This window comes from Ursus arctos, chromosome Y, assembly GCF_023065955.2.
Source record: "Ursus arctos isolate Adak ecotype North America chromosome Y, UrsArc2.0, whole genome shotgun sequence".
Lineage (NCBI taxonomy): Eukaryota > Metazoa > Chordata > Mammalia > Carnivora > Ursidae > Ursus > Ursus arctos.
Window position 1 is genome coordinate 6141239 of NC_079874.1, and position 25450 is coordinate 6166688.

The following is a 25450-nucleotide window of genomic DNA, read 5'->3' on the forward strand; positions in this document are numbered from 1 at the left end:
AGCAAACTCATGAACACTTGGAACTGCCCTCACACACTCACAAATGTGGATCTGAAACACAATACGCAAGAACACACAAATACACCCATCGACTTTTTCATACAGGCATACACAATGGTAACCCGAAAACACACACACACACACACACACTGTCACACTCGCAACACAGCACTCACACTGGGCCTCGGCAGAGCCATCAACACTTGGAACTGCCCTAACATACTCACAAACGTTTTCCTGACACACGCATACACAAGAAACACACACAAACACCCATGGAATTTTTCTTACAGGCGTACACAGGGGGTTCGGAAACACACACAGACACACACACACTATCACACTCACAACACAGCACTCACACTGGGTCTCCAACACAGCCGTCAACACTTGGAACTGCTTTAACATAATCACAAACATGGTCCTGACACACACATATACAAATAACACACACAAACACCCATCGACTTTTTCTTGCAGGCATACACAATGGTTTCCTGCAAACACACACACACACACACACACACACAAAAGGCACACTCACGACAGAGCACTCACATTGGATCTCCAGCAGAGCCATGAACACTTGGAATTACCTTAACATATTCACAAACGTGGTCCCGAAACACACATGCAGAAGAAACACACAAAAACACCCTACGACTTTTTCTTACAGACATACACAATGGTATCCAGCAAAACACACACACACACACACAGACACTATCACACGCACAACACAGCACTCACACTGGGTCCCCGGCATAGCCATCAACAGTTGGAACTGCCCTAACATACTCACAAACGTGGTCCCGACACACACATACACAAGAAACACACACAAACTCCCATTGACTTTTACTTACAGTCATGCACAATGGTTTCCGCAAACACACACACACACACACTATCACACTCACAACACAGCATTCACACTGGCACTTGAATCTGCCCTAACATACAAACAAACGTGGTCCCGACACACACATACAGAAGAAACACACACAAACACCCATCAACATTTTGTTACAGGGAGACAGAGTGGGGTTTCCCCAAACACACACACACACACACACACACACACTGTCACACTAACAGCACAGTACGCACACTGGACCTCGGCAGAGCCATCAACACTTGGAACTGCCCTAACATACTCACAAACGTTTCACCGACACACACATACACAAGAATCACACACAAACACCCATCGACTTTTTCTTACAGGCATACACAACGGTTTCCCGTGAACACACACACACACAGTCACACTTACAACACAGCACTCACAATGGGTATCCAGCAGAACCATCAACACTTGGAACTGCCTTAAAATATTGACAAATGTGGTCGCGACACACACATACACATGAAACTCACACAAACATCCATCGACTTATTCTTACAGGCATACACAATGTTTTCCCGCCAACACAAACACACACAGAAACACACACTGCCACACTCACAACACAGCATTCACACTGGCACTTGGAACTGCCACAACATACTCACATACGTGGTCTCGACACACACATACACAAGAAACACACACAAACACCCATCGACTTTTTCTTAGAAGCATACACTGTGGGGTTCCCCCAAACACACACACACACACAGACACACACACACTGTCACACTCACAACACAGCACTCTCACTGGGTCTCCAGCAGAGCCATCAACACTTGGAACTGCCCTAACATATTCACAAATGTGGTCCCGACACACACATACAGAAGAAACACACACAAACACCCATCGAATTTTTCTTATAGGCATACAGACTGGTTTCCTGCAAACACACACACAGACACGCACACACTGTCACACTCACAACACACACTCACACTGGATATCCAGCAAACTCATGAACACTTGGAACTGCCCTCACACACTCACAAATGTGGATCTGAAACACAATACGCAAGAACACACAAATACACCCATCGACTTTTTCATACAGGCATACACAATGGTAACCCGAAAACACACACACACACACACACACACACACTGTCACACTCGCAACACAGCACTCACACTGGGCCTCGGCAGAGCCATCAACACTTGGAACTGCCCTAACATACTCACAAACTTTTTCCTGACACACGCATACACAAGAAACACACACAAACACCCATGGAATTTTTCTTACAGGCGTACACAGGGGGTTCGGAAACACACACAGACACACACACACTATCACACTCACAACACAGCACTCACACTGGGTCTCCAACACAGCCGTCAACACTTGGAACTGCTTTAACATAATCACAAACATGGTCCTGACACACACATATACAAATAACACACACAAACACCCATCGACTTTTTCTTGCAGGCATACACAATGGTTTCCTGCAAACACACACACACACACACACACACACAAAAGGCACACTCACGACAGAGCACTCACATTGGATCTCCAGCAGAGCCATGAACACTTGGAATTACCTTAACATATTCACAAACGTGGTCCCGAAACACACATGCAGAAGAAACACACAAAAACACCCTACGACTTTTTCTTACAGACATACACAATGGTATCCAGCAAAACACACACACACACACACAGACACTATCACACGCACAACACAGCACTCACACTGGGTCCCCGGCATAGCCATCAACAGTTGGAACTGCCCTAACATACTCACAAACGTGGTCCCGACACACACATACACAAGAAACACACACAAACTCCCATTGACTTTTACTTACAGTCATGCACAATGGTTTCCGCAAACACACACACACACACACTATCACACTCACAACACAGCATTCACACTGGCACTTGAATCTGCCCTAACATACAAACAAACGTGGTCCCGACACACACATACAGAAGAAACACACACAAACACCCATCAACATTTTGTTACAGGGAGACAGAGTGGGGTTTCCCCAAACACACACACACACACACACACACTGTCACACTAACAGCACAGTACGCACACTGGACCTCGGCAGAGCCATCAACACTTGGAACTGCCCTAACATACTCACAAACGTTTCACCGACACACACATACACAAGAATCACACACAAACACCCATCGACTTTTTCTTACAGGCATACACAACGGTTTCCCGTGAACACACACACACACAGTCACACTTACAACACAGCACTCACAATGGGTATCCAGCAGAACCATCAACACTTGGAACTGCCTTAAAATATTGACAAATGTGGTCGCGACACACACATACACATGAAACACACAAACATCCATCGACTTATTCTTACAGGCATACACAATGTTTTCCCGCCAACACAAACACACACAGAAACACACACTGCCACACTCACAACACAGCATTCACACTGGCGCTTGGAACTGCCACAACATACTCACATACGTGGTCTCGACACACACATACAGAAGAAACACACACAAACACCCACCGACTTTTTCTTAGAAGCATACACTGTGGGGTTCCCCCAAACACACACACACACACAGACACACACACACTGTCACACTCACAACACAGCACTCTCACTGGGTCTCCAGCAGAGCCATCAACACTTGGAACTGCCCTAACATATTCACAAATGTGGTCCCGACACACACATACAGAAGAAACACACACAAACACCCATCGAATTTTTCTTATAGGCATACAGACTGGTTTCCTGCAAACACACACACAGACACGCACACACTGTCACACTCACAACACACACTCACACTGGATATCCAGCAAACTCATGAACACTTGGAACTGCCCTCACACACTCACAAATGTGGATCTGAAACACAATACGCAAGAACACACAAATACACCCATCGACTTTTTCATACAGGCATACACAATGGTAACCCGAAAACACACACACACACACACACACACTGTCACACTCGCAACACAGCACTCACACTGGGCCTCGGCAGAGCCATCAACACTTGGAACTGCCCTAACATACTCACAAACTTTTTCCTGACACACGCATACACAAGAAACACACACAAACACCCATGGAATTTTTCTTACAGGCGTACACAGGGGGTTCGGAAACACACACAGACACACACACACTATCACACTCACAACACAGCACTCACACTGGGTCTCCAACACAGCCGTCAACACTTGGAACTGCTTTAACATAATCACAAACATGGTCCTGACACACACATATACAAATAACACACACAAACACCCATCGACTTTTTCTTGCAGGCATACACAATGGTTTCCTGCAAACACACACACACACACACACAAAAGGCACACTCACGACAGAGCACTCACATTGGATCTCCAGCAGAGCCATGAACACTTGGAATTACCTTAACATATTCACAAACGTGGTCCCGAAACACACATGCAGAAGAAACACACAAAAACACCCTACGACTTTTTCTTACAGACATACACAATGGTATCCAGCAAAACACACACACACACACACAGACACTATCACACGCACAACACAGCACTCACACTGGGTCCCCGGCATAGCCATCAACAGTTGGAACTGCCCTAACATACTCACAAACGTGGTCCCGACACACACATACACAAGAAACACACACAAACTCCCATTGACTTTTACTTACAGTCATGCACAATGGTTTCCGCAAACACACACACACACACACTATCACACTCACAACACAGCATTCACACTGGCACTTGAATCTGCCCTAACATACAAACAAACGTGGTCCCGACACACACATACAGAAGAAACACACACAAACACCCATCAACATTTTGTTACAGGGAGACAGAGTGGGGATTCCCCAAACACACACACACACACACACACACACACACACACACACTGTCACACTAACAGCACAGTACGCACACTGGACCTCGGCAGAGCCATCAACACTTGGAACTGCCCTAACATACTCACAAACGTTTCACCGACACACACATACACAAGAATCACACACAAACACCCATCGACTTTTTCTTACAGGCATACACAACGGTTTCCCGTGAACACACACACACACAGTCACACTTACAACACAGCACTCACAATGGGTATCCAGCAGAACCATCAACACTTGGAACTGCCTTAAAATATTGACAAATGTGGTCGCGACACACACATACACATGAAACACACAAACATCCATCGACTTATTCTTACAGGCATACACAATGTTTTCCCGCCAACACAAACACACACAGAAACACACACTGCCACACTCACAACACAGCATTCACACTGGCGCTTGGAACTGCCACAACATACTCACATACGTGGTCTCGACACACACATACACAAGAAACACACACAAACACCCATCGACTTTTTCTTAGAACATACACTGTGGGGTTCCCCCAAACACACACACACACACACAGACACACACACACTATCACACTCACAACACAGCACTCTCACTGGGTCTCCAGCAGAGCCATCAACACTTGGAACTGCCCTAACATATTCACAAATGTGGTCCCGACACACACATACAGAAAAAACACACACAAACACCCATCGAATTTTTCTTATAGGCATACAGACTGGTTTCCTGCACAAACACACACAGACACGCACACACACTGTCACACTCACAACACACACTCACACTGGATATCCTGCAAACTCATGAAGACTTGGAACTGCCCTCACACACTCACAAATGTGGATCTGAAACACAATACGCAAGAACACACAAATACACCCATCGACTTTTTCATACAGGCATACACAACGGTTACCCGAAAACACACACACACACACACACTGTCACACTCGCAACACAGCACTCACACTGGTCCCCGGCAGAGCCATCAACACTTGGAACTGCCCTAACATACTCCCAAACGTTTTCCCGACACACACATACACAAGAAACGCACACAAACACCCATCGAGTTTTTCTTACAGGCATACACAACGGTTTCCCTTGAACACACACACACAGTCACACTTACAACACACCACTCACAATGGGTATCCAGCAGAACCATCAACACTTGGAACTGCCTTAAAATATTGACAAATGTGGTCGCGACACACACATACACATGAAACTCACACAAACATCCATCGACTTATTCTTACAGGCATACACAATGTTTTCCCGCCAACACAAACACACACAGAAACACACACTGCCACACTCACAACACAGCATTCACTCTGGCGCTTGGAACTGCCACAAAATACTCTCATACGTGGTCCCGACACACACATACACAAGAAACACACACAAACACCCATCGACTTTTTCTTAGAAGCATACACTGTGGGGTTCCCCCAAACACACACACACACACAGACACACACACACTGTCACACTCACAACACAGCACTCTCACTGGGTCTCCAGCAGAGCCATCAACACTTGGAACTGCCCTAACATATTCACAAATGTGGTCCCGACACACACATACAGAAGAAACACACACAAACACCCATCGAATTTTTCTTATAGGCATACAGACTGGTTTCCTGCAAACACACACACAGACACGCACACACACTGTCACACTCACAACACACACTCACACTGGATATCCAGCAAACTCATGAACACTTGGAACTGCCCTCACACACTCACAAATGTGGATCTGAAACACAATACGCAAGAACACACAAATACACCCATCGACTTTTTCATACAGGCATACACAATGGTAACCCGAAAACACACACACACACACACACACACTGTCACACTCGCAACACAGCACTCACACTGGGCCTCGGCAGAGCCATCAACACTTGGAACTGCCCTAACATTCTCACAAACGTTTTCCTGACACACGCATACACAAGAAACACACACAAACACCTATGGAATTTTTCTTACAGGCGTACACAGGGGGTTCTGAAACACACACAGACACACACACTATCACACTCACAACACAGCACTCACACTGGGTCCCCAACACAGCCGTCAACACTTGGAACTGCTTTAACATAATCACAAACATGGTCCTGACACACGCATATACAAATAACACACACAAACACCCATCGACTTTTTCTTGCAGGCATACACAATGGTTTCCTGCAAACACACACACACACACACACACACACACAAAAGGCACACTCACGACAGAGCACTCACATTGGATCTCCAGCAGAGCCATGAACACTTGGAATTACCTTAACATATTCACAAACGTGGTCCCGAAACACACATGCAGAAGAAACACACAAAAACACCCTACGACTTTTTCTTACAGACATACACAATGGTATCCAGCAAAACACACACACACACACACAGACACTATCACACGCACAACACAGCACTCACACTGGGTCCCCGGCATAGCCATCAACAGTTGGAACTGCCCTAACATACTCACAAACGTGGTCCCGACACACACATACACAAGAAACACACACAAACTCCCATTGACTTTTACTTACAGTCATGCACAATGGTTTCCGCAAACACACACACACACACTATCACACTCACAACACAGCATTCACACTGGCACTTGAATCTGCCCTAACATACAAACAAACGTGGTCCCGACACACACATACAGAAGAAACACACACAAACACCCATCAACATTTTGTTACAGGGAGACAGAGTGGGGTTTCCCCAAACACACACACACACACACACACACTGTCACACTAACAGCACAGTACGCACACTGGACCTCGGCAGAGCCATCAACACTTGGAACTGCCCTAACATACTCACAAACGTTTCACCGACACACACATACACAAGAATCACACACAAACACCCATCGACTTTTTCTTACAGGCATACACAACGGTTTCCCGTGAACACACACACACACAGTCACACTTACAACACAGCACTCACAATGGGTATCCAGCAGAACCATCAACACTTGGAACTGCCTTAAAATATTGACAAATGTGGTCGCGACACACACATACACATGAAACTCACACAAACATCCATCGACTTATTCTTACAGGCATACACAATGTTTTCCCGCCAACACAAACACACACAGAAACACACACTGCCACACTCACAACACAGCATTCACACTGGCGCTTGGAACTGCCACAACATACTCACATACGTGGTCTCGACACACACATACACAAGAAACACACACAAACACCCATCGACTTTTTCTTAGAAGCATACACTGTGGGGTTCCCCCAAACACACACACACACACACAGACACACACACACTATCACACTCAGAACACAGCACTCTCACTGGGTCTCCAGCAGAGCCATCAACACTTGGAACTGCCCTAACATATTCACAAATGTGGTCCCGACACACACATACAGAAAAAACACACACAAACACCCATCGAATTTTTCTTATAGGCATACAGACTGGTTTCCTGCAAACACACACACAGACACGCACACACACTGTCACACTCACAACACACACTCACACTGGATATCCTGCAAACTCATGAAGACTTGGAACTGCCCTCACACACTCACAAATGTGGATCTGAAACACAATACGCAAGAACACACAAATACACCCATCGACTTTTTCATACAGGCATACACAATGGTTACCCGAAAACACACACACACACACACACACTGTCACACTCGCAACACACCACTCACACTGGTCCTCGGCAGAGCCATCAACACTTGGAACTGCCCTAACATACTCCCAAACGTTTTCCCGACACACACATACACAAGAAACGCACACAAACACCCATCGACTTTTTCTTACAGGCATACACAACGGTTTCCCTTGAACACACACACACACAGTCACACTTACAACACACCACTCACAATGGGTATCCAGCAGAACCATCAACACTTGGAACTGCCTTAAAATATTGACAAATGTGGTCGCGACACACACATACACATGAAACTCACACAAACATCCATCGACTTATTCTTACAGGCATACACAATGTTTTCCCGCCAACACAAACACACACAGAAACACACTGCCACACTCACAACACAGCATTCACTCTGGCGCTTGGAACTGCCACAAAATACTCTCATACGTGGTCCCGACACACACATACACAAGAAACACACACAAACACCCATCGACTTTTTCTTAGAAGCATACACTGTGGGGTTCCCCCAAACACACACACACACACAGACACACACACACTGTCACACTCACAACACAGCACTCTCACTGGGTCTCCAGCAGAGCCATCAACACTTGGAACTGCCCTAACATATTCACAAATGTGGTCCCGACACACACATACAGAAGAAACACACACAAACACCCATCGAATTTTTCTTATAGGCATACAGACTGGTTTCCTGCAAACACACACACAGACACGCACACACACTGTCACACTCACAACACACACTCACACTGGATATCCAGCAAACTCATGAACACTTGGAACTGCCCTCACACACTCACAAATGTGGATCTGAAACACAATACGCAAGAACACACAAATACACCCATCGACTTTTTCATACAGGCATACACAATGGTAACCCGAAAACACACACACACACACACACACACACACTGTCACACTCGCAACACAGCACTCACACTGGGCCTCGGCAGAGCCATCAACACTTGGAACTGCCCTAACATACCCACAAACGTTTTCCTGACACACGCATACACAAGAAACACACACAAACACCCATGGAATTTTTCTTACAGGCGTACACAGGGGGTTCGGAAACACACACAGACACACACACACTATCACACTCACAACACAGCACTCACACTGGGTCTCCAACACAGCCGTCAACACTTGGAACTGCTTTAACATAATCACAAACATGGTCCTGACACACACATATACAAATAACACACACAAACACCCATCGACTTTTTCTTGCAGGCATACACAATGGTTTCCTGCAAACACACACACACACACACACACACACACAAAAGGCACACTCACGACAGAGCACTCACATTGGATCTCCAGCAGAGCCATGAACACTTGGAATTACCTTAACATATTCACAAACGTGGTCCCGAAACACACATGCAGAAGAAACACACAAAAACACCCTACGACTTTTTCTTACAGACATACACAATGGTATCCAGCAAAACACACACACACACACACAGACACTATCACACGCACAACACAGCACTCACACTGGGTCCCCGGCATAGCCATCAACAGTTGGAACTGCCCTAACATACTCACAAACGTGGTCCCGACACACACATACACAAGAAACACACACAAACTCCCATTGACTTTTACTTACAGTCATGCACAATGGTTTCCGCAAACACACACACACACACACTATCACACTCACAACACAGCATTCACACTGGCACTTGAATCTGCCCTAACATACAAACAAACGTGGTCCCGACACACACATACACAAGAAACACACACAAACACCCATCAACATTTTGTTACAGGGAGACAGAGTGGGGTTTCCCCAAACACACACACACACACACACACACACTGTCACACTAACAGCACAGTACGCACACTGGACCTCGGCAGAGCCATCAACATTTGGAACTGCCCTAACATACTCACAAACGTTTCACCGACACACACATACACAAGAATCACACACAAACACCCATCGACTTTTTCTTACAGGCATACACAACGGTTTCCCGTGAACACACACACACACAGTCACACTTACAACACAGCACTCACAATGGGTATCCAGCAGAACCATCAACACTTGGAACTGCCTTAAAATATTGACAAATGTGGTCGCGACACACACATACACATGAAACTCACACAAACATCCATCGACTTATTCTTACAGGCATACACAATGTTTTCCCGCCAACACAAACACACACAGAAACACACACTGCCACACTCACAACACAGCATTCACACTGGCACTTGGAACTGCCACAACATACTCACATACGTGGTCTCGACACACACATACACAAGAAACACACACAAACACCCATCGACTTTTTCTTAGAAGCATACACTGTGGGGTTCCCCCAAACACACACACACACACAGACACACACACACTATCACACTCACAACACAGCACTCTCACTGGGTCTCCAGCAGAGCCATCAACACTTGGAACTGCCCTAACATATTCACAAATGTGGTCCCGACACACACATACAGAAAAAACACACACAAACACCCATCGAATTTTTCTTATAGGCATACAGACTGGTTTCCTGCAAACACACACACAGACACGCACACACACTGTCACACTCACAACACACACTCACACTGGATATCCTGCAAACTCATGAAGACTTGGAACTGCCCTCACACACTCACAAATGTGGATCTGAAACACAATACGCAAGAACACACAAATACACCCATCGACTTTTTCATACAGGCATACACAATGGTTACCCGAAAACACACACACACACACACACACTGTCACACTCGCAACACAGCACTCACACTGGTCCTCGGCAGAGCCATCAACACTTGGAACTGCCCTAACATACTCCCAAACGTTTTCCCGACACACACATACACAAGAAACGCACACAAACACCCATCGACTTTTTCTTACAGGCATACACAACGGTTTCCCTTGAACACACACACACACACAGTCACACTTACAACACACCACTCACAATGGGTATCCAGCAGAACCATCAACACTTGGAACTGCCTTAAAATATTGACAAATGTGGTCGCGACACACACATACACATGAAACTCACACAAACATCCATCGACTTATTCTTACAGGCATACACAATGTTTTCCCGCCAACACAAACACACACAGAAACACACACTGCCACACTCACAACACAGCATTCACTCTGGCGCTTGGAACTGCCACAAAATACTCTCATACGTGGTCCCGACACACACATACACAAGAAACACACACAAACACCCATCGACTTTTTCTTAGAAGCATACACTGTGGGGTTCCCCCAAACACACACACACACACAGACACACACACACTGTCACACTCACAACACAGCACTCTCACTGGGTCTCCAGCAGAGCCATCAACACTTGGAACTGCCCTAACATATTCACAAATGTGGTCCCGACACACACATACAGAAGAAACACACACAAACACCCATCGAATTTTTCTTATAGGCATACAGACTGGTTTCCTGCAAACACACACACAGACACGCACACACACTGTCACACTCACAACACACACTCACACTGGATATCCAGCAAACTCATGAACACTTGGAACTGCCCTCACACACTCACAAATGTGGATCTGAAACACAATACGCAAGAACACACAAATACACCCATCGACTTTTTCATACAGCCATACACAATGGTAACCCGAAAACACACACACACACACACTGTCACACTCGCAACACAGCACTCACACTGGGCCTCGGCAGAGCCATCAACACTTGGAACTGCCCTAACATACTCACAAACGTTTTCCTGACACACGCATACACAAGAAACACACACAAACACCTATGGAATTTTTCTTACAGGCGTACACAGGGGGTTCTGAAACACACACAGACACACACACACTATCACACTCACAACACAGCACTCACACTGGGTCCCCAACACAGCCGTCAACACTTGGAACTGCTTTAACATAATCACAAACATGGTCCTGACACACGCATATACAAATAACACACACAAACACCCATCGACTTTTTCTTGCAGGCATACACAATGGTTTCCTGCAAACACACACACACACACACACACACACAAAAGGCACACTCACGACAGAGCACTCACATTGGATCTCCAGCAGAGCCATGAACACTTGGAATTACCTTAACATATTCACAAACGTGGTCCCGAAACACACATGCAGAAGAAACACACAAAAACACCCTACGACTTTTTCTTACAGACATACACAATGGTATCCAGCAAAACACACACACACACACACAGACACTATCACACGCACAACACAGCACTCACACTGGGTCCCCGGCATAGCCATCAACAGTTGGAACTGCCCTAACATACTCACAAACGTGGTCCCGACACACACATACACAAGAAACACACACAAACTCCCATTGACTTTTACTTACAGTCATGCACAATGGTTTCCGCAAACACACACACACACACACTATCACACTCACAACACAGCATTCACACTGGCACTTGAATCTGCCCTAACATACAAACAAACGTGGTCCCGACACACACATACAGAAGAAACACACACAAACACCCATCAACATTTTGTTACAGGGAGACAGAGTGGGGTTTCCCCAAACACACACACACACACACACACACTGTCACACTAACAGCACAGTACGCACACTGGACCTCGGCAGAGCCATCAACACTTGGAACTGCCCTAACATACTCACAAACGTTTCACCGACACACACATACACAAGAATCACACACAAACACCCATCGACTTTTTCTTACAGGCATACACAACGGTTTCCCGTGAACACACACACACACAGTCACACTTACAACACAGCACTCACAATGGGTATCCAGCAGAACCATCAACACTTGGAACTGCCTTAAAATATTGACAAATGTGGTTGCGACACACACATACACATGAAACTCACACAAACATCCATCGACTTATTCTTACAGGCATACACAATGTTTTCCCGCCAACACAAACACACACAGAAACACACACTGCCACACTCACAACACAGCATTCACTCTGGCGCTTGGAACTGCCACAAAATACTCTCATACGTGGTCCCGACACACACATACACAAGAAACACACACAAACACCCATCGACTTTTTCTTAGAAGCATACACTGTGGGGTTCCCCCAAACACACACACACACACAGACACACACACACTGTCACACTCACAACACAGCACTCTCACTGGGTCTCCAGCAGAGCCATCAACACTTGGAACTGCCCTAACATATTCACAAATGTGGTCCCGACACACACATACAGAAGAAACACACACAAACACCCATCGAATTTTTCTTATAGGCATACAGACTGGTTTCCTGCAAACACACACACAGACACGCACACACACTGTCACACTCACAACACACACTCACACTGGATATCCAGCAAACTCATGAACACTTGGAACTGCCCTCACACACTCACAAATGTGGATCTGAAACACAATACGCAAGAACACACAAATACACCCATCGACTTTTTCATACAGGCATACACAATGGTAACCCGAAAACACACACACACACACACACACTGTCACACTCGCAACACAGCACTCACACTGGGCCTCGGCAGAGCCATCAACACTTGGAACTGCCCTAACATACTCACAAACGTTTTCCTGACACACGCATACACAAGAAACACACACAAACACCTATGGAATTTTTCTTACAGGCGTACACAGGGGGTTCTGAAACACACACAGACACACACACACTATCACACTCACAACACAGCACTCACACTGGGTCCCCAACACAGCCGTCAACACTTGGAACTGCTTTAACATAATCACAAACATGGTCCTGACACACGCATATACAAATAACACACACAAACACCCATCGACTTTTTCTTGCAGGCATACACAATGGTTTCCTGCAAACACACACACACACACACACACACAAAAGGCACACTCACGACAGAGCACTCACATTGGATCTCCAGCAGAGCCATGAACACTTGGAATTACCTTAACATATTCACAAACGTGGTCCCGAAACACACATGCAGAAGAAACACACAAAAACACCCTACGACTTTTTCTTACAGACATACACAATGGTATCCAGCAAAACACACACACACACACACACAGAAACTATCACACGCACAACACAGCACTCACACTGGGTCCCCGGCATAGCCATCAACAGTTGGAACTGCCCTAACATACTCACAAACGTGGTCCCGACACACACATACACAAGAAACACACACAAACTCCCATTGACTTTTACTTACAGTCATGCACAATGGTTTCCGCAAACACACACACACACACACTATCACACTCACAACACAGCATTCACACTGGCACTTGAATCTGCCCTAACATACAAACAAACGTGGTCCCGACACACACATACAGAAGAAACACACACAAACACCCATCAACATTTTGTTACAGGGAGACAGAGTGGGGTTTCCCCAAACACACACACACACACACACACACACACACTGTCACACTAACAGCACAGTACGCACACTGGACCTCGGCAGAGCCATCAACACTTGGAACTGCCCTAACATACTCACAAACGTTTCACCGACACACACATACACAAGAATCACACACAAACACCCATCGACTTTTTCTTACAGGCATACACAACGGTTTCCCGTGAACACACACACACACAGTCACACTTACAACACAGCACTCACAATGGGTATCCAGCAGAACCATCAACACTTGGAACTGCCTTAAAATATTGACAAATGTGGTCGCGACACACACATACACATGAAACTCACACAAACATCCATCGACTTATTCTTACAGGCATACACAATGTTTTCCCGCCAACACAAACACACACAGAAACACACACTGCCACACTCACAACACAGCATTCACACTGGCGCTTGGAACTGCCACAACATACTCACATACGTGGTCTCGACACACACATACACAAGAAACACACACAAACACCCATCGACTTTTTCTTAGAAGCATACACTGTGGGGTTCCCCCAAACACACACACACACACAGACACACACACACTATCACACTCACAACACAGCACTCTCACTGGGTCTCCAGCAGAGCCATCAACACTTGGAACTGCCCTAACATATTCACAAATGTGGTCCCGACACACACATACAGAAAAAACACACACAAACACCCATCGAATTTTTCTTATAGGCATACAGACTGGTTTCCTGCAAACACACACACAGACACGCACACACACTGTCACACTCACAACACACACTCACACTGGATATCCTGCAAACTCATGAAGACTTGGAACTGCCCTCACACACTCACAAATGTGGATCTGAAACACAATACGCAAGAACACACAAATACACCCATCGACTTTTTCATACAGGCATACACAATGGTTACCCGAAAACACACACACACACACACACACACTGTCACACTCGCAACACAGCACTCACACTGGTCCTCGGCAGAGCCATCAACACTTGGAACTGCCCTAACATACTCCCAAACGTTTTCCCGACACACACATACACAAGAAACGCACACAAACACCCATCGACTTTTTCTTACAGGCATACACAACGGTTTCCCTTGAACACACACACACACAGTCACACTTACAACACACCACTCACAATGGGTATCCAGCAGAACCATCAACACTTGGAACTGCCTTAAAATATTGACAAATGTGGTCGCGACACACACATACACATGAAACTCACACAAACATCCATCGACTTATTCTTACAGGCATACACAATGTTTTCCCGCCAACACAAACACACACAGAAACACACACTGCCACACTCACAACACAGCATTCACTCTGGCGCTTGGAACTGCCACAAAATACTCTCATACGTGGTCCCGACACACACATACACAAGAAACACACACAAACACCCATCGACTTTTTCTTAGAAGCATACACTGTGGGGTTCCCCCAAACACACACACACACACAGACACACACACACTGTCACACTCACAACACAGCACTCTCACTGGGTCTCCAGCAGAGCCATCAACACTTGGAACTGCCCTAACATATTCACAAATGTGGTCCCGACACACACATACAGAAGAAACACACACAAACACCCATCGAATTTTTCTTATAGGCATACAGACTGGTTTCCTGCAAACACACACACAGACACGCACACACTGTCACTCTCACAACACACACTCACACTGGATATCCAGCAAACTCATGAACACTTGGAACTGCCCTCACACACTCACAAATGTGGATCTGAAACACAATACGCAAGAACACACAAATACACCCATCGACTTTTTCATACAGGCATACACAATGGTAACCCGAAAACACACACACACACACACACACACACACTGTCACACTCGCAACACAGCACTCACACTGGGCCTCGGCAGAGCCATCAACACTTGGAACTGCCCTAACATACTCACAAACGTTTTCCTGACACACGCATACACAAGAAACACACACAAACACCCATGGAATTTTTCTTACAGGCGTACACAGGGGGTTCGGAAACACACACAGACACACACACACTATCACACTCACAACACAGCACTCACACTGGGTCTCCAACACAGCCGTCAACACTTGGAACTTCTTTAACATAATCACAAACATGGTCCTGACACACACATATACAAATAACACACACAAACACCCATCGACTTTTTCTTGCAGGCATACACAATGGTTTCCTGCAAACACACACACACACACACACACACACACACAAAAGGCACACTCACGACAGAGCACTCACATTGGATCTCCAGCAGAGCCATGAACACTTGGAATTACCTTAACATATTCACAAACGTGGTCCCGAAACACACATGCAGAAGAAACACACAAAAACACCCTACGACTTTTTCTTACAGACATACACAATGGTATCCAGCAAAACACACACACACACACACACAGACACTATCACACGCACAACACAGCACTCACACTGGGTCCCCGGCATAGCCATCAACAGTTGGAACTGCCCTAACATACTCACAAACGTGGTCCCGACACACACATACACAAGAAACACACACAAACTCCCATTGACTTTTACTTACAGTCATGCACAATGGTTTCCGCAAACACACACACACACACACTATCACACTCACAACACAGCATTCACACTGGCACTTGAATCTGCCCTAACATACAAACAAACGTGGTCCCGACACACACATACAGAAGAAACACACACAAACACCCATCAACATTTTGTTACAGGGAGACAGAGTGGGGTTTCCCCAAACACACACACACACACACACACACACACACACTGTCACACTAACAGCACAGTACGCACACTGGACCTCGGCAGAGCCATCAACACTTGGAACTGCCCTAACATACTCACAAACGTTTCACCGACACACACATACACAAGAATCACACACAAACACCCATCGACTTTTTCTTACAGGCATACACAACGGTTTCCCGTGAACACACACACACACACAGTCACACTTACAACACAGCACTCACAATGGGTATCCAGCAGAACCATCAACACTTGGAACTGCCTTAAAATATTGACAAATGTGGTCGCGACACACACATACACATGAAACTCACACAAACATCCATTGACTTATTCTTACAGGCATACACAATGTTTTCTCGCCAACACAAACACACACAGAAACACACACTGCCACACTCACAACACAGCATTCACACTGGCGCTTGGAACTGCCACAACATACTCACATACGTGGTCTCGACACACACATACAGAAGAAACACACACAAACACCCATCGACTTTTTCTTAGAAGCATACACTGTGGGGTTCCCCCAAACACACACACACACACAGACACACACACACTGTCACACTCACAACACAGCACTCTCACTGGGTCTCCAGCAGAGCCATCAACACTTGGAACTGCCGTAACATATTCACAAATGTTGTCCCGACACACACATACAGAAGAAACACACACAAACACCCATCGAATTTTTCTTATAGGCATACAGACTGGTTTCCTGCAAACACACACACAGACACGCACACACTGTCACACTCACAACACACACTCACACTGGATATCCAGCAAACTCATGAACACTTGGAACTGCCCTCACACACTCACAAATGTGGATCTGAAACACAATACGCAAGAACACACAAATACACCCATCGACTTTTTCATACAGGCATACACAATGGTAACCCGAAAACACACACACACACACACACACTGTCACACTCGCAACACAGCACTCACACTGGGCCTCGGCAGAGCCATCAACACTTGGAACTGCCCTAACATACTCACAAACTTTTTCCTGACACACGCATACACAAGAAACACACACAAACACCCATGGAATTTTTCTTACAGGCGTACACAGGGGGTTCGGAAACACACACAGACACACACACACTATCACACTCACAACACAGCACTCACACTGGGTCTCCAACACAGCCGTCAACACTTGGAACTGCTTTAACATAATCACAAACATGGTCCTGACACACACATATACAAATAACACACACAAACACCCATCGACTTTTTCTTGCAGGCATACACAATGGTTTCCTGCAAACACACACACACACACACACACAAAAGGCACACTCACGACAGAGCACTCACATTGGATCTCCAGCAGAGCCATGAACACTTGGAATTACCTTAACATATTCACAAACGTGGTCCCGAAACACACATGCAGAAGAAACACACAAAAACACCCTACGACTTTTTCTTACAGACATACACAATGGTATCCAGCAAAACACACACACACACACACAGACACTATCACACGCACAACACAGCACTCACACTGGGTCCCCGGCATAGCCATCAACAGTTGGAACTGCCCTAACATACTCACAAACGTGGTCCCGACACACACATACACAAGAAACACACACAAACTCCCATTGACTTTTACTTACAGTCATGCACAATGGTTTCCGCAAACACACACACACACACACTATCACACTCACAACACAGCATTCACACTGGCACTTGAATCTGCCCTAACATACAAACAAACGTGGTCCCGACACACACATACAGAAGAAACACACACAAACACCCATCAACATTTTGTTACAGGGAGACAGAGTGGGGATTCCCCAAACACACACACACACACACACACACACACACACTGTCACACTAACAGCACAGTACGCACACTGGACCTCGGCAGAGCCATCAACACTTGGAACTGCCCTAACATACTCACAAACGTTTCACCGACACACACATACACAAGAATCACACACAAACACCCATCGACTTTTTCTTACAGGCATACACAACGGTTTCCCGTGAACACACACACACACAGTCACACTTACAACACAGCACTCACAATGGGTATCCAGCAGAACCATCAACACTTGGAACTGCCTTAAAATATTGACAAATGTGGTCGCGACACACACATACACATGAAACACACAAACATCCATCGACTTATTCTTACAGGCATACACAATGTTTTCCCGCCAACACAAACACACACAGAAACACACACTGCCACACTCACAACACAGCATTCACACTGGCGCTTGGAACTGCCACAACATACTCACATACGTGGTCTCGACACACACATACACAAGAAACACACACAAACACCCATCGACTTTTTCTTAGAACATACACTGTGGGGTTCCCCCAAACACACACACACACACACAGACACACACACACTATCACACTCACAACACAGCACTCTCACTGGGTCTCCAGCAGAGCCATCAACACTTGGAACTGCCCTAACATATTCACAAATGTGGTCCCGACACACACATACAGAAAAAACACACACAAACACCCATCGAATTTTTCTTATAGGCATACAGACTGGTTTCCTGCACAAACACACACAGACACGCACACACACTGTCACACTCACAACACACACTCACACTGGATATCCTGCAAACTCATGAAGACTTGGAACTGCCCTCACACACTCACAAATGTGGATCTGAAACACAATACGCAAGAACACACAAATACACCCATCGACTTTTTCATACAGGCATACACAACGGTTACCCGAAAACACACACACACACACACACTGTCACACTCGCAACACAGCACTCACACTGGTCCCCGGCAGAGCCATCAACACTTGGAACTGCCCTAACATACTCCCAAACGTTTTCCCGACACACACATACACAAGAAACGCACACAAACACCCATCGAGTTTTTCTTACAGGCATACACAACGGTTTCCCGTGAACACACACACACACAGTCACACTTACAACACAGCACTCACAATGGGTATCCAGCAGAACCATCAACACTTGGAACTGCCTTAAAATATTGACAAATGTGGTCGCGACACACACATACACATGAAACTCACACAAACATCCATCGACTTATTCTTACAGGCATACACAATGTTTTCCCGCCAACACAAACACACACAGAAACACACACTGCCACACTCACAACACAGCATTCACTCTGGCGCTTGGAACTGCCACAAAATACTCTCATACGTGGTCCCGACACACACATACACAAGAAACACACACAAACACCCATCGACTTTTTCTTAGAAGCATACACTGTGGGGTTCCCCCAAACACACACACACACACAGACACACACACACTGTCACACTCACAACACAGCACTCTCACTGGGTCTCCAGCAGAGCCATCAACACTTGGAACTGCCCTAACATATTCACAAATGTGGTCCCGACACACACATACAGAAGAAACACACACAAACACCCATCGAATTTTTCTTATAGGCATACAGACTGGTTTCCTGCAAACACACACACAGACACGCACACACACTGTCACACTCACAACACACACTCACACTGGATATCCAGCAAACTCATGAACACTTGGAACTGCCCTCACACACTCACAAATGTGGATCTGAAACACAATACGCAAGAACACACAAATACACCCATCGACTTTTTCATACAGGCATACACAATGGTAACCCGAAAACACACACACACACACACACACACTGTCACACTCGCAACACAGCACTCACACTGGGCCTCGGCAGAGCCATCAACACTTGGAACTGCCCTAACATACTCACAAATGTTTTCCTGACACACGCATACACAAGAAACACACACAAACACCTATGGAATTTTTCTTACAGGCGTACACAGGGGGTTCTGAAACACACACAGACACACACACACTATCACACTCACAACACAGCACTCACACTGGGTCCCCAACACAGCCGTCAACACTTGGAACTGCTTTAACATAATCACAAACATGGTCCTGACACACGCATATACAAATAACACACACAAACACCCATCGACTTTTTCTTGCAGGCATACACAATGGTTTCCTGCAAACACACACACACACACACACACACACAAAAGGCACACTCACGACAGAGCACTCACATTGGATCTCCAGCAGAGCCATGAACACTTGGAATTACCTTAACATATTCACAAACGTGGTCCCGAAACACACATGCAGAAGAAACACACAAAAACACCCTACGACTTTTTCTTACAGACATACACAATGGTATCCAGCAAAACACACACACACACACACAGACACTATCACACGCACAACACAGCACTCACACTGGGTCCCCGGCATAGCCATCAACAGTTGGAACTGCCCTAACATACTCACAAACGTGGTCCCGACACACACATACACAAGAAACACACACAAACTCCCATTGACTTTTACTTACAGTCATGCACAATGGTTTCCGCAAACACACACACACACACACTATCACACTCACAACACAGCATTCACACTGGCACTTGAATCTGCCCTAACATACAAACAAACGTGGTCCCGACACACACATACAGAAGAAACACACACAAACACCCATCAACATTTTGTTACAGGGAGACAGAGTGGGGTTTCCCCAAACACACACACACACACACACACACACACACTGTCACACTAACAGCACAGTACGCACACTGGACCTCGGCAGAGCCATCAACACTTGGAACTGCCCTAACATACTCACAAACGTTTCACCGACACACACATACACAAGAATCACACACAAACACCCATCGACTTTTTCTTACAGGCATACACAACGGTTTCCCGTGAACACACACACACACAGTCACACTTACAACACAGCACTCACAATGGGTATCCAGCAGAACCATCAACACTTGGAACTGCCTTAAAATATTGACAAATGTGGTCGCGACACACACATACACATGAAACTCACACAAACATCCATCGACTTATTCTTACAGGCATACACAATGTTTTCCCGCCAACACAAACACACACAGAAACACACACTGCCACACTCACAACACAGCATTCACACTGGCGCTTGGAACTGCCACAACATACTCACATACGTGGTCTCGACACACACATACACAAGAAACACACACAAACACCCATCGACTTTTTCTTAGAAGCATACACTGTGGGGTTCCCCCAAACACACACACACACACAGACACACACACACTATCACACTCAGAACACAGCACTCTCACTGGGTCTCCAGCAGAGCCATCAACACTTGGAACTGCCCTAACATATTCACAAATGTGGTCCCGACACACACATACAGAAAAAACACACACAAACACCCATCGAATTTTTCTTATAGGCATACAGACTGGTTTCCTGCAAACACACACACAGACACGCACACACACTGTCACACTCACAACACACACTCACACTGGATATCCTGCAAACTCATGAAGACTTGGAACTGCCCTCACACACTCACAAATGTGGATCTGAAACACAATACGCAAGAACACACAAATACACCCATCGACTTTTTCATACAGGCATACACAATGGTTACCCGAAAACACACACACACACACACACACACTGTCACACTCGCAACACACCACTCACACTGGTCCTCGGCAGAGCCATCAACACTTGGAACTGCCCTAACATACTCCCAAACGTTTTCCCGACACACACATACACAAGAAACGCACACAAACACCCATCGACTTTTTCTTACAGGCATACACAACGGTTTCCCTTGAACACACACACACACAGTCACACTTACAACACACCACTCACAATGGGTATCCAGCAGAACCATCAACACTTGGAACTGCCTTAAAATATTGACAAATGTGGTCGCGACACACACATACACATGAAACTCACACAAACATCCATCGACTTATTCTTACAGGCATACACAATGTTTTCCCGCCAACACAAACACACACAGAAACACACTGCCACACTCACAACACAGCATTCACTCTGGCGCTTGGAACTGCCACAAAATACTCTCATACGTGGTCCCGACACACACATACACAAGAAACACACACAAACACCCATCGACTTTTTCTTAGAAGCATACACTGTGGGGTTCCCCCAAACACACACACACACACAGACACACACACACTGTCACACTCACAACACAGCACTCTCACTGGGTCTCCAGCAGAGCCATCAACACTTGGAACTGCCCTAACATATTCACAAATGTGGTCCCGACACACACATACAGAAGAAACACACACAAACACCCATCGAATTTTTCTTATAGGCATACAGACTGGTTTCCTGCAAACACACACACAGACACGCACACACACTGTCACACTCACAACACACACTCACACTGGATATCCAGCAAACTCATGAACACTTGGAACTGCCCTCACACACTCACAAATGTGGATCTGAAACACAATACGCAAGAACACACAAATACACCCATCGACTTTTTCATACAGGCATACACAATGGTAACCCGAAAACACACACACACACACACACACACACACTGTCACACTCGCAACACAGCACTCACACTGGGCCTCGGCAGAGCCATCAACACTTGGAACTGCCCTAACATACTCACAAACGTTTTCCTGACACACGCATACACAAGAAACACACACAAACACCCATGGAATTTTTCTTACAGGCGTACACAGGGGGTTCGGAAACACACACAGACACACACACACTATCACACTCACAACACAGCACTCACACTGGGTCTCCAACACAGCCGTCAACACTTGGAACTGCTTTAACATAATCACAAACATGGTCCTGACACACACATATACAAATAACACACACAAACACCCATCGACTTTTTCTTGCAGGCATACACAATGGTTTCCTGCAAACACACACACACACACACACACACACAAAAGGCACACTCACGACAGAGCACTCACATTGGATCTCCAGCAGAGCCATGAACACTTGGAATTACCTTAACATATTCACAAACGTGGTCCCGAAACACACATGCAGAAGAAACACACAAAAACACCCTACGACTTTTTCTTACAGACATACACAATGGTATCCAGCAAAACACACACACACACACACAGACACTATCACACGCACAACACAGCACTCACACTGGGTCCCCGGCATAGCCATCAACAGTTGGAACTGCCCTAACATACTCACAAACGTGGTCCCGACACACACATACACAAGAAACACACACAAACTCCCATTGACTTTTACTTACAGTCATGCACAATGGTTTCCGCAAACACACACACACACACACTATCACACTCACAACACAGCATTCACACTGGCACTTGAATCTGCCCTAACATACAAACAAACGTGGTCCCGACACACACATACACAAGAAACACACACAAACACCCATCAACATTTTGTTACAGGGAGACAGAGTGGGGTTTCCCCAAACACACACACACACACACACACTGTCACACTAACAGCACAGTACGCACACTGGACCTCGGCAGAGCCATCAACACTTGGAACTGCCCTAACATACTCACAAACGTTTCACCGACACACACATACACAAGAATCACACACAAACACCCATCGACTTT